Genomic DNA, 21964 nt, shown 5'->3' with positions numbered 1-21964 from the left:
TCAGACTGATTGCTAGTTGAGTCTTCGTTTGCAACTTTGTAACTTCACTCCAGTCTCTGAATGGTTGCTGTTCACAACCAATCAGACTGATTCTAGGCCAAGTCTTCGTTTGCATAGACGTATCACTTTGTAGCTTCACCGCCGCCTCTGATTTGTTGCTTTTTGCAACCAATCAGATGTTTGCACAGTAGTGTGACCTTTGTAATTCCACTTCAGCCACTGGTTAGCTGTTTTCTGCAACCAGTCAAACTGATTGCGAGCTACCCCTTCATTTACATGAGGTGAGCATGAAGTGGCCAATAAGAAACTTCTAGGGAGTATTTGGACCCAAGAAGACTCTGTATCTGGGCCCTTGAGCTGCTGCTCAGCCAGCTCCTACACTGTGGATTGTACTTTCATTTCCAAAGTATCCCTGCTTTCATTATTTTGTTGCTTCATTCTTTCTTTGCGTTTGTCCAATCCTGTGTTCAAAACACCGAGAACCTGGACAACTTGCAGACACCACCCTCTACCGGTGACAACTGTGTTCCCATCACTCTCACCTTAGCCTTTCTGTCCACGCATCCACCGAATTCCTGGATGTCTTATTCAGGGTTCTTCAGAAAAACAAAACTACTAGGCTACATATATGTACATATGTGCATGAAAGGGGATTTGTAAGGGAAATTGACTCATGCAATTACAGGGGTTGAGGAGTCCCACGATAGGCCGTCTGAAAGTCTGAAAGCTGGAGAACTAGGGAAGCTATTTCATTAATCAGTTGTAGTGGAAAGGCCTGAGAACCAGGTGAGTCACGTGTAACTCATAGTCTGAGGCTGAAGGCCTGGAAAGCTCGAATGCTGCTGGTGTAAGTCCCTGAGTTTCAAGGCCAGAGAACTTGGAGTTCTGATGTTCAAGGGCAGAAGAAGATGGGTGTCCCAGCTCCAGAAAAGAAAATGAAATTGTCAGTCCTCTGCCTTTTCGTTCTGCTCCAGGCCCTCAGCTGATTGGATGGTGCCCTTCCTTATTGGGTGAAGGTGGATCTTCTTTACTCTGTCCAATCTCGTCTGAAAATATCATCACGGACATATCCAGAACTAATGCTTTACCAGCTATCTGGGTATTCCCTAATCCAGTCAATTTGACACCTAAAATTAACCATCACACTGAGTAACTTTTTGGTATAACATTTTCTTTTCTTTCATTTTATTGTCTTTTGCTGAATCCTTCTCTGTGGTGGCTCCAGAAGTTATTTTCATAAAAAATGACAATTTTATCTCATAAAAGGAATTTAGATACTAATTGTTAAATTATTATGACTTACTGTTTTCTTATTACTATCACATTACTACCAAACTAAGAGCAAACTAGTTACATATCTTCTCCCTTAGATTTTACCTTATAAGCAAAGGTGAAGACAGCAAGTAAAAAGATCAAAAAGCATTTAAAATGAACAGTACTCAACTTTAGCATTTGAAAGCCTGGCTTCAAATAAATGCACAATAAATTATTGACTACTCCTTCTCCCTGCAGTAACTGTTCTGCTTTTAAACATATAAGAAGAATTCGTTTCTAGTAACCCAATATTGTATAAAAGGGATGAACTTTTGACCTGAGAGTGTATATGTGCTTTATTAATATACTTTCTAAATTCACAAGGAAAAGAAAACATGAGATGTATCTTATAAAAATGTACATAGTTTCTAGTTATATTGACAAGAGGTAACCAATTAGGATGTTCCCAGCATATGTGATATCATGCTCTAGATGTGGTGTCCTAGAAATGGCTAGGAGTAATTTGAGGAAGGGCAGTTGGCATTTTATGAAATAGGATGAAAGATACTACGTTTTATAAAACCCATGGGTCAGTAACTCCCAAAGAAGTGTTACTCTACATCTTTCACATCTTCTAAATATCCCAACAGGCATTCATGAAATAAGAAACATGTATGTAATTATCTAAACATAGAAACAAATTAAATTTCGATGTCAACACAGAGGGCATTTTGCTCAGTTATACATGCTGAATTTTCATTAGTGTAATTACTGTGTAAATCATGAGAGGAGTTGTACTTTATTTTATTCAGAGTTTTACCAAGAGTTGTTCATTACTTTGAAAAATCATACCACCAATAGAACACACTTGTATCACTCTGCAATACAATATGCCTGACCCATTCATGTTGATGATATCGCATGTGTACATACAAGAATCAGATATACTTATTTAAATCTTTTCCTGTACTTGAGTACAAGCATTTAAAACTTAAAATAATGTGTATTATAAATTATTTTCCCCCGAGTTTTCCTTTAAAGGTTGAATAATATATCAATTTTATTTAAACTAGATACATAAATCATTTATACTATTATTATATAATATTTCAATATATTAAAGGGGGTGCTACAAAATATATGTCATAAAGAGTATAGCATGCACATATAGCAATCTATGTCATATTCAGCTTTTTGACAATCATATAATCATATACCTTTAGTGAGTGAATTTAGACCATATTATTTTTCCAACTTTGCCCCTCCTTTATCACAGGGAAATCACTTAGCCACTCTGTGACTCAATTTTCCTATAAAATGAAGATGATAGTAGAACATTATTTGTGGGCTAATTATAATTATAAATGAGTTAATATGTATAAACAAGTTAGAACTAAGAATCAATAAGTAGATATTCTAAACGTTGATATATATACTTACATATTATTATATTTATATATGTTGTTGTATATATGTATTTCCTCTAATAGTGATGATGAGTAAATATATATATAATTGAAGTGCATCTATACACACACACACACACACACACACACACACACACACACATAAAGTGCAGATTGTAGCAACAGCCTTTTTCAGGAAGAATTGAGAGGATTTACCTAGGTAATCATAGTAAACTAGCTTGGGAAACTTAAGTTACTGTTAACGATAGGGAAAATATTCCCGGAAGAATAAAAGCAAGTTTCAATTTACAAAGTACCAGAACAGAGAGGAAATCAATACGAAGATGTCATATAATTGGTTAGAAACTTGAGCATACAGAAATTGCCCCACTTGAAGTGTGGGGAGGCTAAGGTCATCCATAGAAGTATGAACAAAGAGAAATGCATATTTCCTTAACTCACATAACTCTTTTCTTACACAGGTGAAAAAATATGAATGTCAAAAAAATGCTTGAGTGAGAAATTATTTCATACAACGAAAAAGCTAAAAGGCATATGTTAAAATGGAGAGGAGAGTACAACCCAATACTGGCGTGTGTACATGTTATGAACCACAGGAAATTGTACCCTTTGATGGTCAGAGCCATCTCTTCTCTTTCCACTAGAAGTTTACTTAAATCATTGTTCCAAAAATCCCCAGAATAATTATTCTCATGTAAATAACCAAATTTGCCATATAATAACAAGTCCAGTAATATTAATGATAATGATAATATAGTATCTAATATCTAATAACATTATTTGCTGAGTATTATTATTATTATTATTATTTTTTTTTTTTTTTTTTTTGAGACGGAGTCTTGCTCTGCCGCCCAGGCTGGAGTGCAGTGGCCGGATCTCAGCTCACTGCAAGCTCCGCCTCCCGGGTTTACGCCATTCTCCGGCCTCAGCCTCCCGAGTAGCTACTACAGGCGCCCACCACCGCGCCCGGCTAGTTTTTTTTTTTTTTAGTAGAGACGGGGTTTCACCGTGTTAGCCAGGATGGTCTCGATCTCCTGACCTCGTGATCCGCCCGTCTCGGCCTCCCAAAGTGCTGGGATTACAGGCTTGAGCCACCGCGCCCGGCCTGCTGAGTATTATTTTTAGAATCATCTGACACTTAAAATTACCCTATGAGAAAGTATTCATATCACTATGTTGATAAAGGAGAATATAATACACAGATAACTCATATTTTGAGGATGATTCTGGGGATAAAATCTTAATGGAATGAGTGAACATATTCCCCAAATAATCCAACTATTATTCAGGAAATAACATATTTTACATCTTTCAATTTTTTCACTCTATCCTTAGTTCATTGTTTCTTCCTTGCCATTTATAAACTATGGTAGTAAAAAGAAGTAGGAGGTTGAGGTAATCTGGAAAGAACAGAAGAATATTTTCACATATATTAAATGATCATCTATCATGTTAGAAATATATTCTAACTCAATTAACTTTCATACAATTCTTCAAATTAAATGATCAACAAGCATATATCTTTGTGTTTGGTTATGAAAACATATAACTAGATCAAAAAGTGAATAATTTGTATAGGCTTAAACCCCATAGAGAATAAATTGTAGGTACCAGGAAGATAATTAAATTCAAATATCTGGTACCTGCTTAAGCCACGAGAGGACATCCAGCTAGCAGGATCCTAACAATGATTAAAAAGAAAATCCATTTGTATAAAAAGAATGATTAAATTGAGACTTTTTGTTCTTGTTGTTAACAGTGAGTTATGTCTGGTGGTGTGAATGATTACTAGTAGTTTTTTCCATTTTTCATAAAGAGAAAGTGGTCAAAAGTTTATCTGAAAGTATTCTAAAAATGTAACTGAAATGGCAGTCTGCAACACAATTATATTTAAAATGAATTTCAACTACCAAACTTCTATGGGCATTAAAAAGTGAATAGAATTGTTTATTACTTAGTTTTTATAATTCTTACGGATTTGTTTATTGAAAATTTTAAAAATGCAAACAAATCAAGATTAACATAAGCTCAGCTTTCTGTTTCTAGGACAGAATTTCTAAGAAAAAATATATTAGAAGAACAAAGAACTTTGTTTACTATTACCCTAGACTGTAAGTGGAATGTATCAGAAAAAAATAAACAAATAAATGAGTAAATGTAATCTTATGCTAGCAAAGGACGTGTATTCTTATGACATATTGCCTTTCAAATAGTGATTCTATTCTGAAGAAAATATGAAAGAAGAGACTGATAGAATAGTAGTTTTAGATAAAATCCTTTTTCCCCCTCCTATCCCATTTTTATTTGCTTTAAGTCAGCTCTGTTGTACAATGATATTTACATTAAATCAAGTTTCTATAGAAATATTGGTAAGCTCAGATATTTACATGACATGACATTACCTGACTTATTTCCCCTTAATTTAATAAGACACAAATTGATGTTGAATGTAAGATGCCTAAGGAAATGTATCACTAGATTTGTGGTTGGATTTCTGTATATGGTCCTTTTATCTGACAACCATAATAAATCAATGTCCTAGTAAGACCAGCTTAAAAATAATTGTTATTCATTCTCCTTTGTTAAATAAGCATCTGTCCATGTACTTATTTATATGTGACTGCTTTGCACATTGTGCTGAAAAATCACAGGATATAACAAAAAGTTATATTCATTATCTTCATAAAGTTTACAATCTCATAACAAAGACAAAGTAGATGTATAGAAAAATATAATAACTAAGGGTAAAAATAGTTCAAACTAATAAAACAGGTCATATTAGATTGGTAAAAAGGTAAATAAAATATGAGTGTAGGGCACCTACTCCCATTTGTGAGTAGATAAGTTGAAAATGTTAAATCATATTCATACTTTATGATAATCTATTCTAGATATGAAGTTGAGAATGTCAAGGTATAAGTGGTGTTCAATGTTATATTTGGGTTTCTGAAATTATTTGAAACATGTAATAGTTAACAGAAGAGAATAACTATGAGTCCTCTTAAATGTTACAGAATCATAGAGGGATAAAATGTGGAAACACTCAAAGGACCTCATATCTTAGATGAGAAAACTGAAGCTCAGAAAGTTATGACTTGCTCAAGTTAGTCAGCAGCAAACATAAGGACACACAAGTTCCTGGCTTTAAGCATAGCCCTTTCCACAGACTTTACTGTCTCTCCCTGCATTATATTATGAGGCTACCATAAAAGAGAATTTGAAAACAGAAATGCAAGCTCTTTTCCATCAGCCTAATTCCTACAGAGTGAAAAAATGTGATTTGTTTGTTATTGATACCAGATAGATATCTTGTACCTGAAAATAAAAATATATGTGATAAAAGAAAGAAAAGGAATTAGACACAACGCTACATACTGAGTAGAGCTGATTTCTAGTATATTATATATATATCACACCAAAATCCATAAATTAAGGCAAAATGTGGCCAGAAATAACATCATCTACAAGATAGACTCTTTCAGAAGAAAGACAGTATCAGAGCTTTTAAAACTTTGAGTCTGGGAAGGTATGACTTTATTACTACTTAACAAATGGTATACCTATATGCATGCATGCGTTTCTCAGACTTCATCTTGTAGGCCATTATGTGTCTACTACTTAAAACAAAAACAATAACCAAAATAAAAAATAAGCATGTAAAACACGAACAAAACAAAAGCTAAATATACTAGAGGAAAATGGTATACGAAAAAGTTAAATAAAATAAAAAAAGATTAATTTTAAATACATATACAACAAATTAATTACAGTTTGGGGGTTAATAATTCCTTCACCATAATTTCTAAGATTCTTTAGTGCTCCAGCATTTAAATCCTTAAGTGGTATAGTCTAATGAAATTTATTCATTGAACTTAAATATTCTGTATGTGAGATGTGTATGGACTTTTCATCCTGTGCTTTAGCCTGGTACCTAGAACTTCTTACATGATTGCATCATGAAGCTTTTTCTGACTTCAATATGATTGTTTTTTAATTAATACATTTAAGACTTGTTGGGGCAAACAATGTAGTACCTAAAAGAACACCGGGGAGATAAACATGTCAGGGCCTTTTTCCCTTAAGGCCCAGTTTATGCTCATTTGCTTTAAGAATGATCTCTAATATTTACAATACTTGCTTCATTTGGGTCTTTGCCCATTTGTTTTTCTAATCTGAGTTTCTTTTCTTAACAGGTTTATTCTAAATTAATATTTACCTCTAGTTTATGTCACTCCCTCCTCCCTTAACCTGCTTAACCTTTTTTTCGTAAAACTTATTACCACCTCAAATACTGTATTTTGTTAGTTTACCTTACTGTGGCTCTGTATTTATTAGAACAGGAGCTCTACGAAAGCTGATAACCTATTTTATTCGTTGCCCTATCCTTAGTGCCAAGAAAAGTACATAACACAAAACAGAAACACAATAAATATTGGTCAAATCAATATAATATATCATTTTTGTTAAATTCCTCAAGATTATAAGTAACCTAAAATATTAAGTGAATGTGATAAATTATCTGCTAAACACTAAACTTTTGAATTACCTGTTTAAGAAGAATAAGTTAAGCCACATGCTATGTACTACTTATTTCATTCTGAGAGTGTTCTATGAATTTTTTATACATGAGGAAAAGATCCAGAGACATTTGACTATCCACTGAGATAAACTAACTAATAAATAGCAGAACCCGAATTGAACACTGATTTTCTAATATGGAATCCCATGCTCTTCTTCCTACGTATTTCATGTAATAATAATTTCATGTATTTCATCAGCATGCCTTTATTTTTCTATTTCTCAAATAGGTGAAATGATAAATTCCACGTGTCCAGTGTGGTTATAGAATTATATCAGGGATGTAATAGGATAATCTGTCACACTTGAAAGACGTTTTTTCTGTATCAGAGAAATAACAAATTCTAGCCTTCCTGCTCTAAAGAATGATGGAAGAATCCATCAGTTGTTGCTGAAATGCAAAGTGCTATGTTTAATTATTGCTCCGGACACTCCAAAGTCTCATGTGGTGACACTTTTATGGAGATAATCTGTATCAAAATATATCAGCACAAGAACTCTTTCTTGAGGCTTTTTGAGTTACAAATTTTCAGGAGCTAAAGTACAAGACAGTGCATCTGTGAATCAGACAGTCTACAAAATGCCTCTACCAAGGTGTCATATTTTAGAAGTCTCTCCATATTGAAACCATTGCACTCTGTCCATTTAATTACAAGACAGATCAAGAAGGAAAAGAAACGAGCAAAATGACAAATTGGTGTTAAAATTAATTTTTTAACTCACTCATGGTAAGATTTGTTTCTGTGCCCTAAAACATCTGCTTAGCTTCCTAATGTCACTGATTTTACTAGGTTGATAGCACTATTTACTGTCAGAACATAGCAGGTGTAGCAAGTGAAGTAACAATTTTATTAAACAACATTTACAGCGAGTAAACCACTGTGTCTGGGTACTTTGAGTGTATCTTACAAGGCAAACAAAGGTGATGGATGACAGTTTGTTCATTGCCCACTCTAGGTGAGCATGTAATGGTGTGTGCAGAGAGCTGACACCTCCATTTGTTTTCCTAATGCATTTGAAATTTCTAAATTTTCTTTCATATACCTTTGTCCAATAAATAAAGGGAAAGGCACAATGACTAAATCAAGGCCTTTAGAAGATACACATTTTACTATGTTTTACTTAATCTCTCCCTCTTTTAAAACAATTCTACCTAATAAGAATGATGTTTAAATATTTAATAAATGAAACAGGTATTTATTCTTGATAGTCTCCTTCAGTTTGCATTAAAAGATCCATAACGAAGTTTTTAAAGGTAGTACTTTTGTTTGACTACCACATGCTAAAGTAACTACCATATGTTAAAATAAAATTCAAATTCTGGAGCTTGACATTCATAAGCTTCTCTGTGACCTAAACTGCCCTATTAATGATAACTTGAATTTCTCCCATCTCTATCCCTATTCCCCTGTCCAACTGTACTCCTCAAGCTTTTAAGACTATCTTCATATTTATTTCTCCCATCATGCCCTATTTCATAATCCGACTCAATGTTATTTTTGTGCGTAGTTAGACGCAGTTAAAAGAGACCTCTTATTTTTTCTGAAGGCTCAAATCTTATTTTAAATATATCTCTCATCTATTTAGTTTATAGCCATTCTGTTTCATAACCTTGTACTATTTCTGTGCAACACACACACACACACACTACATTAAAACATCCTTGAGATCCAGCAACTAACTTACTCATTTTTTTTCTCTCTTCTCTCAATTCTCCCCTGTCTTTATAGGTGATATTCTATTCATTCTACACAATCAACTTACGTGGTAGATAATATTATCATGCTCATTTTATATATAAGTAACTAAAGCTGATTAAGGTCAAGCAATTTTCAGCTAGTTGGTGACATTGTCCAGATTCAAACTCAGGCAACCTAACCAGAGAGGCTCTTTTAATTACTAGACTATATTGGTTTTTAATAAACACGGGAACTATGTTGTAGTTGCAAGCACAATCCACAATTAACTATCGAGTATTTATGACTGTTCTGTGTGTGATTGAAACAAAAAGCAGACAATGAAAGAATGCAAAAAAGTATTGAAGGAGGATAATAGAGTAGTCTATAGGACATGGTTGAAGCACTGATAAAGCTCAATCATATATTGGAATTCCTCTGTCAATGTATTTATATCTATAATATGCTATAATTTGAAAATATTGTATGTTGTAAGTCATGTTGTAAGTCATATTCCAAAGACAAAGAGTTTGGAATATTGGAAGTATTCCAATATTAACTTCATTTTAAGTTCCACAAGTATTTACTGAGTACCTACTAGGTAAGCACTGTGTAAAACTCTGCAAATATAATTGAGACACAGACCGTGATTTGCGGGTATTTGCTGCCTATTCACTGAAATAAGCATAGAAACAAAAATTTTCAAAATCATGCAAAGGCTAAGTTACCAATAGGCACATAAAGCTACGGGAAATAGGAGGGATATCTCAACTAAACTTGAGATTCAGGGAAGGTTTTTCTACAGATATAAAAGTTAAACTGCCAACTGGAGAATGGGAAGGGGTTAGTGACATGAAGAAAGTTTAGAAGGACATTCTAAAATAGAAATGCATGGGAGAGCATAGAAACATAGCACGGTTGTTTGAGTAACTACAAATAGTAAAATGCAAATTGAGGTGAGGAAAGAGGAACTGAAAAAAGAGCTGAGATTGAAGTAACTATAGACTTTCAGGCCAATCTAAGTGGCTTGAGGGGACTCTGTGGAGGAAGTAAGATTTGTTTAAACTTTAAATGAAGGGATTGATGTTGCTGTACCTGAATTTTAAATAAACTAATGGCAAAATGGAAAACATGTTCAAGATCGGCATGGCTGTATTAAAATGACCACTTGTGATAATATTGCCACAACAAAGTAAGAGAAGACACGCTGTTAATTGATGAGATGACAAAGTAAGACATGTTTGAAAAAAATTAGAAAGTAAAATTGTCAGAACCTAGTAATTGATTGGAAAAGGTAACAATAGAATAATTTCCAGGCTTCAAATCCATTTGATTTGGTAATGACAACTATACAGAAATATAAATTAATTAAAACAAAAAAAAACCCCACAAGTTTGAGATAGAGGCACAGAGAGATAGATGAGGACCTCAGTATGAAATAGGGCAGATTTGAAGAGCCCATAGGACACAAGAATAATTGGAAATTAAATACACAATCTGTACCTCCAGAATTAGCCGGGTTTAGAAAGTTAGAGTTGGGCCAATTAGTGCAAAGATGGTTCAAATGCTGAGAGATGAAATACTGCAAAGGAAGTATATGTGGAGAGAAAAGAGTTACTGATTTATGGAAGGCACCACTGCTTTGGAGACAAAATGAGAAACACAAGTATTACACCAAGAGTAAACAGAGGTGAGCAAATGGTGTCAAGATAAAGAAACAACAACAAAAAAATTAAGACACAAGAGCCACTCATTCTGCAATATAGCTTATATTTACACCAAGGTTTTTAAAATAGTTATTAGATTTGTCCAGAAGGAGGTCATCTGTGTCTTTGTCAAAAGCAGTTTCTTGTGAAATGATGTACTCGAGGCATACCATAATGAAGTGATTGGTACTGGGGAAGTAGAAACCAGGAGTGCTCACTTCTCTTTGAAGGAGCTCAATTGAGAGGGTAAGGATATACAATAAATATAAATAGATATAAATAAAGTCTAGGGTGCTCTTTATTTAATGAAATGGATTCCTAACAACTGTCTTTAAAAAAGTGCACATGTACCCTAGAATTTAAAGTATAATAAAAAAAAAAATAGTGCTATACAGGTGATGCATGGTCAGGGGTGGGAGAAAACCATCACTCATTTAGACAAATGGACACAGGTCCAGAAAGAAGGAATCATTTGAATGTAATAACTATATGGCAGATTTGGATTAGTGGAGAAAATAATGTTTTCAAAAAAATTATAGCTGCCTTAAAGTCCTTTGGTGAAATTCATCATATATGGGTGCATCTGTCATTGAGTGAATTAATGAATGATGGTACAAGTAATATTTTCTTAAGGCATGTCATTATGCTTCTAGGCATTGCATTTCTATTCGTGTTAGAAGCCATGAGTAACTAGCAAGGAAGACGGGTCTATTAAGATGACTCTAAAGCAGAACATGCTTGACATTTTAGAGCATAAAGCAGCAATGTTAATGTTGGCCTAAAATGAGTCTTTAACATTGCAATAAAGAAGTGCTCTTGGGTATTGAGTTATGTGCAAAATTATATCTCAGAATCCTACTCTATTCATTCTGAAAAGTGTGTGTGTGTGTGTGTGTGTGTGTGTGTGTGTGTGTGTGTGTGTAGGGGAAACCAAGATTAAATGAAGCAAATTTTTCTAGAGAAATTGTAATGTTGAATATTGTAGCTCAGATGACAGACAGTATCTAGTAATTCTTATTACTGCCTTTAGGGACTAACTTACTTCATTTGGTTTATCCATGAGGAAGTCAATATCTTTGAATATCTTACAATAGATGTGTTCATAGTTGTTTCTTGATTTTAAGGCAGTTTTCTAGCCCTGCAACTGTAAATCAGAGCCAACAGGAATGTATTCATTTATATTAACTCATTCTAAATGGTCTAAATAACATTATATATTAAGAAGAATATAGAAGAGACCACTTGAGATTTTAATCTCCTTTTTCGCAGTTTAATATCACTGGTACAGGTCTTTCTCCATCTTATGTCTACTGCTATATTTGAATACACCTGGTTATCTTCATCCTGTCTTTTCGCATAATTCAGGCTGCCTTTACATTTGAGATAATGCCAGTATTAACATGATGGTCATAACCCTAGAAAGCATTCGTGATTTTAAGCATGATTTTGTTATAAAAACGTATTCAAAAATAGTTCCACAAATTAAGAAGAGAGAAAGAACTTTCAAAATACAAAAAGTCCTCACAGTTTAGTTTGCAAGGTTGGCTTTAGGTTTTAGTTCTCAGTGAATAATTTGTTTAACTCCCTTCAACTGTGGAAAAGAGCAATGGATCAAAGAAACAAACATGAATAGTGTAAAACATAAACTAGTGAAAATTGTAAGCAAAATCACTTTTGGAGCTAATGAAGAGCAAGAGTGATTCTTTATTCAATGTTAACAAAAAAGAGCAAAGAAAACATCGGCGCCACTGATCTCTGGATGAATGCCATACATTCAACATATTGCTAACTCTCTTACACACTAATAGTTCCGTTATCCTAGCATACCAATTAGCAGTAATTCTCTAATTATAGTTCATAAAAGTCTGAAAATGAGAATGTTAAATGCCTTGGTGTCATTAGCCCCCTTTCAACATATTTATTACACTTTTTGTAACTAGACACAAATGAAGAAGGCAATGTTTTAAAATGTTTTTAAATTTTCAAAGATTTTAAGAATAATAATACCATTTTTAAGGTTTTTATATTACATTGAAGACTTCCAATCAACATAGTGGATTTTTCCAAGCCTCGTTAAAAAGATAGGTAACCCTCAAAGGGGAATACACCACAACTTTAACATTTACACATATTGATTATACTTTATAATTAAATAATAACTTCACTCTCCACTGATTTAGTCATTCCCTTTATTAAAAATAATGCAGAAATTATATTTACACACTGAATAAGCATGCCAATAATTTGTTTAGTTTTTCTCCTCAAAATTATTAACCAGAAGTGTTACAGTATTTCTCTTTGAATCTGTCTTCCCTGAATCTCTTTCTACAAGACACCTGACCTCACAACTGTAGTTTTAAATCTTAGTTGAAGAAAGAAAAAAAAAATCCCCTTGAAACATAAAAGCCATTTTAGAGGCAGCAGGAGTCTGGCAGTATTGAAGGTCATGCTGTCACTGAAATGAGCTCCTATTTCCTTTTAAAAATGATAATCAATGTCTTGAATAAAGTGATTTTTAAAAAACAGAAAGTAAGAAGGCACCTACGTTTTCAACTTCTGACTCCTGCAATTCTAATTTGATCGATGGGAAACGGGGAATTAGATATTTTTTCTTACATGGCTTGGCACCAAATCTCTTTTCCTATCAATAAACCTAGACTAGGAAATGTGCGTATGTGTGTTTGTTGTGTGTGTGTGTGTGTGTGTGTGTGCGCGCATATTCAGCTATGTGTTTTCTTATAGAATGGTTCAAACTCATGAGAAGTGCTTGCTGTCATGTTTTTGATGGTTGTATTCTGATAATGGATGACAGCACTTAATGAGAGAGCTAGCAAGCATTGTTGACCTAATAACAACCCCAGCTGTCATTACTTTAGGGCAACAGTCCTGCAGGGGTAGACACCCAGTGATCAGGAGATACTGCAGGGGAGATTAGATTAAGTCGAGATCAATAGAACAATTTTGTCCCACAAGTTTTATTGTTCTCCCTCCACCAGCTGAGCTGAAATGTAGGATCTGATTGATTCATTAGATTACTCTGTACTCAAACACAGATCACTAGACAGAGTTTGTAATGCATACAGAGGGCGTTAACCTTAATCACTTTAACCACCTAAGCAAATTCCATGGTTCTTATTCCCAGCTTTCTTTAGCTTCAAGATTTATTCAACGTAAAACTGCCATTTGTTTTACTACTCCTTATGGTTTAATTTGCATATGATAGACATAGTAAATAGCAGCCATTCCCAGCTTTTTAATTTTACCCGTCAAGTTGTACTTCTGAAAGAGAATTGGATACTGTTGAATATGATAAAAGCAAGAGTGTATACGCAATAATAAGGAGAAGCTGTTATACAACAGGTGCATTTATTAGGTTAAAAATAATAAAGATGAGTATTTAGTAAAGTTATCACTTAATACAAGGCTGAAGTCCTTTAGAAATCACTAATTTATTTCCCCATATTGAGGCACTAACGAATAACAGCTTTAACCAAACAACCACATGGAAAAATATGTATAATTAAGATTTTTTTTCTAGTGCTTTCCTACTTCCCTTTTATGGCCTCAGCTCTACTTTGGTTCTTTCCATTCTTATTTATATAATGAAATAGCTCTTTGCTATCTAGTTATGAATCTAGTTGTCATCTTCATAAATGGCAATTTGTTGTATGCCCCTGATAGGGAAAAGCAAAGTTTACTAAATGCTTGTCATACTTTATAGTTATATGAATGTCCACTGACTAATAATTAAATATTGGTGTCTTACTGCCTAATCAAAAACTTTCTTGTCAAAATTTATATCTGATTTTCTATTTTCTTTTTTTTTTTTTTTTTTTTTTTTTTTTGAGACGGAGTCTCGCTGTGTCACCTGGGCTGGAGTGCAGTGGCGCGATCTCGGCTCACTGCAAGCTCCGCCTCCCGGGTTTACGCCATTCTCCTGCCTCAGCCTCCCGAGTAGCTGGGACTACAGGTGCCCGCCACCGTGCCCGGCTAGTTTTTTTTTTGTATTTTTAGTAGAGACGGGGTTTCACGGTGTTAGCCAGGATGGTCTCGATCTTCTGACCTCGTGATCCACCCGCCTCGGCCTCCCAAAGTGCTGGGATTACAGGCTTGAGCCACCGCGCCCGGCCGATTTTCTATTTTCTCAAGGCTTTTCCAAAATAGTAATATCCTATTATTGGTAAACAACCAACGTTATAATTCATTCTCCTTATTCCACATATTTGCAACAATATTTGCAGTCTCAGGCCACTCCCTTCTTTTCCTCGAAGATTTTTGCCCCTGACTCACTGTTACGAACTCAGCACTGTGTCATCAGTTTCAGTGACTTCAGTATCCTCATAGATGACCTCATTATGATTTTAATATTCAAGGATGCAGGATAATAATACCTCTCTTGCAATGATCTTGTCTTCACACATATATGTGTATTTCCTGTCGTCATAAAAGATATTTTTTTCATTACCAATAACTGTGCCACCAGTAAAATCTCAATTTCAAGTATCTCCAACTGTCCCTTTTTATCTTTTCAGCTGATAATGAGACAGTCAAATGGCTAGGCAGATAAAAAGGGGTCCCCAGAGAGTCTCCCACCTGCCCCACAAGTGTTTACACCGGGTACTTTTGGTCAGATGAGGGAACCTGTCCAGGGCTTTTCTGGGCATGCCCACAGTGCACTGGAGCCCAACGTGTGCACGGGGGGAAAAAGTGTGGAGCCATGGGGAATTCCCGCCTTATGCAGGGGAGGAGCCTGCTCTCTTCAGCTCCTGTAGTGACCTGGGAATCAATCTGCGAGGTGGAGGGCTGGCTAGCAGGACTCCATCTCACTTTGCTGAGCATTGTTTTTTTTTTCGTTTTTCCTTTTTGCCCAGTAAATTCTGCTACTCACCTTTCTATGTGTCTGCGAGTTTAATCTTTCCTGGTTGCGTGACAAGAACCTGGTTTTAGCTGAACTAAGGAGAAAGTTCTGCAACGATAACATGCATTAACTCCACACCAAGAAAACTATGACCCCACAAGGACCCATAATTCATTGAACTGTTCCACTTTTTCAGTGTCTCTTAAAGCCTTATGTCCTCACTTCATTTATGTATACCCTAAAATACTTGCACCTTCGTTTTAAATATTTAGCTAAAGAACAATCCTACGGAAGCGCGGGCGGAGGATCCCCAGCCGGGTCCGGAGCCTGAGCCTGAGCCCGAGCTGGGAGCCGGTCGCTGGGGCTCCGGGCAGTGGGACCGCCGGGCCCCCAGCGATGGCGACCCTGTGGGGAGGCCTTCCTCGACTTGGCTCTTTGCTCAGCCTGTAGTGCCTGGCGCTGTGCATGCTGCTGCTGGCGCAGCTGTCAGACGCCGCCAAGAATTTCGAGGATGTCAGATGTAAATGTATCTGCCCTCCCTATAAAGAAAATTCTGGACATATTTATAATAAGAACATATCTCAGAAAGAGTGTGATTGCCTTCATGTTGTGGAGCCTATGCCTGTGGAGCCTATGCCTGTGCAGGGGCCTGATGTAGAAGCATACTGTCTACTCTGTGAATGCAAATACAAAGAGAGAAGCTCTGTCACAATCAAGGTTACCATTATAATTTCTCTCTCCATTTTGGGCCTTCTACTTCTGTACATGGTATATCTTACTCTGGTTGAGCCCACACCGAAGAGGCGCCTCTTTGGACACTCACAGTTGATACAGAGTGATGATGATATTGGGGATCACCAGCCTTTTGCAAATGAACACCATGTGCTAGCCCGCTCCCGCAGTCGAGCCAACGTTTTGAGCAAGGTAGAATACGCCCAGCAGCGCTGGAAGCTTCAAGTCCAAGAGCAGCGGAAGTCTGTCCTCAGCTAATTGGGGTTGAATTCAAGGTGACTAGAAAGAAACAGGCAGACAACTGGAAATAATTGACTGGGTTTTGCTGGGTTTCGTTTTAATACCCTGTTGATTTCACCAACTGTTGCTGAAAGATTCAAAACTGGAAGCAAAAACATGCTTGATTTTCTTTTTCTTGTTAATGTAATAATAGAGACATTTTTAAAAGCACACAGCTCAAAGTCAGCCAGTACATCTTTTCCAATTTGTTACTTTTACTAATAAAAATAAATCTGCCTGTAAATTATCTTGAAGTCCTTTACCTGGAACAAGCATTCTCTTTTTCACCACATAGTTTTAACTTGATTTTCAAGATAATTTTCAGGGTTTTTGTTGTTGTTTTTGTTTGTTTGTTTTTTTGGTGGCAGAGGGGAGGGATCCCTGGGAAGTGGTTAAAACTTTTTTCAAGTCACTTTACTAAACAAACTTTTGTAAATAGACCTTACCTTCTATTTTTGAGTTCCATTTATATTTTGCAGTGTAGCCAGCCTCATCAAAGAGTTGACTTACCCATTTGGCTTTTGCACTGACTGTCTTATCTGGGTATCTGCTGTGTCTGCACTTCATAGTAAACTGGATCTGAAATGCCTGGTGGCTTTTCACAAAAAGCAGATTTTCTTCATGTACTGTGATGTCTGATGCAATGCATCATAGAACAAACTGGCCATTTGCTAGTTTACTTTAAAGACTAGACATAGTCTTGGTCTAGTGTGTGCTCTTACTCATCATCTTCTAGTACCTTTAAGGACAAATCCCAAGGACTTGGACACTTGCAATAAAGAAATTTTATTTTAAACCCGAGCCTTCCTGGATTGATAATATATACACATTTGTCAGCATTTCCGGTCGTGCTGAGAGGCAACTCTTTGTTTGCAGCTTTGAACTAGAGCTGGGGTTGTGGCTGCCTCTTCTGAAAGGTATAACCATTATTGGACAACTGGCTTTTTTCTTCCTGTGTCCTCTTTGGAATGTAACAATACAAATAATTTTTGAAACATCAAAAAAAAAAAAAAAAAAGAACAATCCTTATTAAGTCTGCTCCTTTCTCAGTGTACTTACCCTTGCAGCTGCATGTTGACAAAGAAAAACATAAACATGCAGATTAATCTGTTATTTTGAAGTGACTGTGTTGTCTGGGATATACACCCTGGGTTCATTGTCACACCCCAGGAAAATTTAAGACAAGCACATACACGAGGAGTTTAGGTGCAGAGGTTTAATAGGTAGAAAACAAGAGAAAGAGAAACAGCTTCCTCTATAGAGCAAGCAGTCTGATTTGAAAGGGCCATCTGGCCGCAAATGCCCCAAATTTTATAGTCCAGTTTGAGAAGGCGGTGTCTGATTTGCATAGGGCTCATAGATTGGTTCGATAATGTGTGACATTTACATAGTGGACAGGGAAGACTCGTGGCCCCAACCTAATCTTATGCAAATAGACTTTCCAGTTGATAGAGCCCATTTTGTCTGCTGCTTACAGCACACAAGGCTGGCAGAGAAGGGAAGATGGAGCCGCCATCTTGAAAATGTCTAGTCCTGAGTTCCTGCTGGCATTTGCTCATGCAAGCTCCCAGTTTGCAGGGTGCTCTTTGTTAGAAAATGATTTGGGGCTGCTTTTCATTAAAAAGAAAAGCCTTACGGAGGACTCCCTTACCCTTGCTATCTGCCTTAGTAATTCCTTCTTAACTCATATCAATTTCTCTCAGTAAAAGGAAAAAGCAATTACATCGGAGCCAGGACCCTAATTCTCCACTTCTTTTATATCAAAAGCTCTTAGAAGAGTCATCAGTACTCACTGTCTTCAGTTTACTTTATTCCTTTCTAAATCTCCAGTCAGGTTTTTGTAATATTCTTACTACTCCTTCTCCTCACCCACCCACCTACACACCACCACCACCAACATTGTGCTGTAACATCTGTTACGTTTCAATGGCCTACAGGGTGCTAAAATCAATGGTGAAATCTCAGTTTTCATATTTCAGAATGAAAGGCAAAATCCTTACAAAAAACAAAAAATTGGCTTTCTTGGTCTAGCTCTCTGTTAATTTCTGATCTCATTTTTTATTACTCGTAGCACTCTCCTTAAATCTGCCTCAGCCAGCCTTTTGATATTTCTTTAAATCCATCAAGAAAGTGCCCAAACCAGAACATCTACATTTTAGGTCCCTCTGCCCCAAGCATTTCTCCTCTTCTCTCTTGCCTAAAGTGATTTAGTCAACTTACTTAACCACAGGCATGTCTTTTGATAAACAGAATTCCATGGTTTTAATGCACCTGTATTTATTAGTCCTTTCACCTATAATTAGGACTTTTCTATGCATACTTTTATTCAGTACATTTTTCCTTCCTGCTCGATGTTTTTTTCTCTTTGTTTTTCTTTATTTAAATTGTGAATCTGATTTTTCAATTTCATACTTTATTGGCAGTTTGTACCATACAGTTTTGATATTCTTTAGATGATTACTATAGAAATTAACAACAATCAACCTATTTATCAAACTCTAACATTAATTAGCATTTTTATCTCTTTTTGAATGCCTGGAAAGATCAAGGAATTTGTTTTATTTTAATTTTCTTGGCCAGGGATGGTGGCTCATGCCTGTAATCCCAGCACATTGGGAGGCCAAGGCGAGTGGATTGCCTGAGCTCAGGAGTTCGAGACCAGCCTGGGCAACATAGTGAGACCCTGTCGCTACAAAAAAAATTACAAAAAAAATTAGCCAGGTGTGGTGATGTTTGCCTGTACTGCCAATTACTCTGGAGGCTGAAGCAGGAGGATCGCCTGAACCTGGTAGGCAAAGGTTGCAGTGAGTTGAAATGGTGCCAGACTGGGTGACAGAGTGGGATCCTATCTCAAAAACAAAACAAAACAAAAACTTTCTTGATTACATCATAAATATAGTGAAATGTAATTTAAACATACATATATGCATACAATTTTCATTATTCATTTTTTCGTTCTACATTTCTGAACTTCTATTTAGAATCATGCTTCCCTATATTGAAATAACACCTTCAAATATGTATTCACTATAAGTTTTTTTGAGAAATTCTTTTTTACTTTTTTACATTTCACAAGGTGAAATGTAAACAAGGTGAAATGTAAAAATATAATAATAACTGTGTCTTTACTCTTATATCAGGAGAACCCGCTCCCGATGTTTAACGTGGGTTCTTTTCTATTTCCTAAGTGTCTCAGCTGGGTTGAGAAATAAAGGGGAAGAGCACAAGAGAGAGAAATTTAAAGCTGGGTGTCTGAGGGAGACATCACATGTCGGCAGGATCCATGATGTTCCCCGAGTCGTAAAACCAGCAAGAAGTTTTTATTAGCTATTTTCAAAAGAGGAGGGAGTGCACGAATACGGTGTAGGTCACAGAGATCACATACTTCACAAGGTAATACAATATCACAAAGCAAATGGAGGCAGGGCGAGATCGCAGGACCACCGGAGGAGGTGAAATTAAAATTGCTAATGGAGTTTCAGCAGGCATTGTCGTAGATAACATCTTATCAGGAAACAGGGTTTGAGAGCAGATAACCTGTCTGACCAAAATTTATTAGATGGGAATTTTCCTCCACTTAATAAGCCTGGGAGCACTATAGGAGGCTGGGGCTTATTTCATCCCTTCGGCTTCGACCATAAAAGATGGGACTCCTTAAAAAGGGGCCGTCTATAAGCCTACCTTCAGGGTGCATTCTCTTTCTCAGGGATGTTCCTTCCTGAGAAAAAGAATTCAGCGATATTTCTCCTATTTGCTTATGGAAGGGGAGAAATATAGCTCTGTTACGTCCGGCTCACTGGCAGCCAGTTCAAAGTTACCTCTCTTGTTCCCTCAACATCGCTGTTATCCTGTTCTTTTTTTAAGATGCCCAGATTTCATGTTGTTCAAACACACATGCTCTACAAACAATTTGTGCAGTTGATATAATCACAGGGTCCTGAGGGATTAAGAGATTAAAGTAAAGGCAGGCATAATAAATCACAAGGATATTCATTGGGGAAGTGATAAGTGTCCATGAAATCTTCACAATTTATGTTCAGAGATTACAGTAAAGACAGGTGTAAGAAATTAAAAAAGTATTAATTTGGGGAACTAATAAATGTCCATGGAATCTTCACAATGTATGTTCTTCTGCCGCGGCTTCAGCCGGTCCCTCCGTTCGGGGTCCCTGACTTCCCACAACACTCTTAGGGTACAGAGCTGGTAAACCTGTGTATATTAATTATACATACATGCCATTTATATTTCACAGCCTTGTGTAGAACAAGCTTACCAACTAGAGTACAATGTGTGTGTAAAGTTATTTGTGTTCTTTCGTCCCATTGCATCATTTCAAAACATTTTATTCCCCCCACAAAGCAACTTGGATCAACTTCTCTCTCTCTTTCCTGTAAGTGTATATATTTCATTTATAGTACAATTTGATTCTACTTTTCATACATGCATTTCATTTGGATCTTTCCCCTTTCCCACATTTTAGTTGCTTTTAAAAATTTACTTAAAGTGATCTACACTTTGTGGTGCGTAGTTCTATAAATTTTGACAATTGTATCTAAAATCATAGTTCTATGTATGATGTATCTAGAAACATGGTTCCATACAGAATGAGTCCATCATTCCATCTTCAGTGTTGTCCTCTCTTTCATGCTCAATATTGGTGATTTATATCTTCTCCCATTTTTCTGGATCAATCTCATTAGATATTTGTTGATTTTATTGATTATTTTTTCAAAAAAACCTGCTTTTATTACTTGTTTCTCATTTTTCATTATCACTGTATCAATTTATGTTCTTATCTCTCATATTTTATTTCCTGTTTTTGTATTAGATATAAGCTCCTTTTTTGTTTACCTAATTTCTTTTGTTTTTCCTGGTTTCCTAATTTCTTTAATAAGAACCTTAGATTAATAACTAGAGTACCTTCTTTTTTAATGTAAACATTTGATACTATGAAATTCCCACTGTTTGACATGACCCTAGAAGTAATTGATAGTGCCTTACTTTCTGGTGTGGCATTCATCTTGCACATTCTTTGACTATTAGCTGCAATTAGCCATCTCTCTAAAAAACCCTGGATTCATTCAAGAGGATATGATATGGTATTAGAGACCATATTGGGTTATTTTATTTTGTCTTTTGAGATAGGGTGTTGCTGTGTCACCCAGGATAGGGTGCAGTGGCGTGATCACAGCTCACTGTACCCTCAACCTCCTGGACTCAAGCGATCCTATGACTTTAGCCTCCAGAGGAGTTGGGCCTACAGGCATGCACCACTGTGCCAAGCCCCATATTAGGATATTAGTGATGCTTGTTGCTACTGAGTTGGCCATTGTTCCTAGTTATTTTCAATGGGAAGAATTAGGAAAAATTGCATGTAACCACAGAATTATTAATTCTACTCAGAGATTGGATAAATAGATAGGTAGATAGATGATGCTAGATAAAGCCGTTCTT

The 21964-nt window shown here is 35.9% G+C and overlaps 1 pseudogene across 1 annotated transcript; it reads left to right on the top strand.

Moving 5' to 3' along the window:
• The first annotated feature begins 14803 nt into the window (after nucleotides 1-14803).
• LOC110740916 lies at nucleotides 14804-17522 on the top strand (annotated as a pseudogene). The gene has a single exon (XR_004176603.1). The product of XR_004176603.1 is annotated as a transmembrane protein 9B pseudogene (transcript).
• The last annotated feature ends 4442 nt before the right edge of the window (nucleotides 17523-21964 follow it).

This window comes from Papio anubis, chromosome 10 (genome assembly GCF_008728515.1).
Source record: "Papio anubis isolate 15944 chromosome 10, Panubis1.0, whole genome shotgun sequence".
NCBI lineage: Eukaryota > Metazoa > Chordata > Mammalia > Primates > Cercopithecidae > Papio > Papio anubis.
This window is presented reverse-complemented; position numbering and strand designations above follow the sequence as displayed.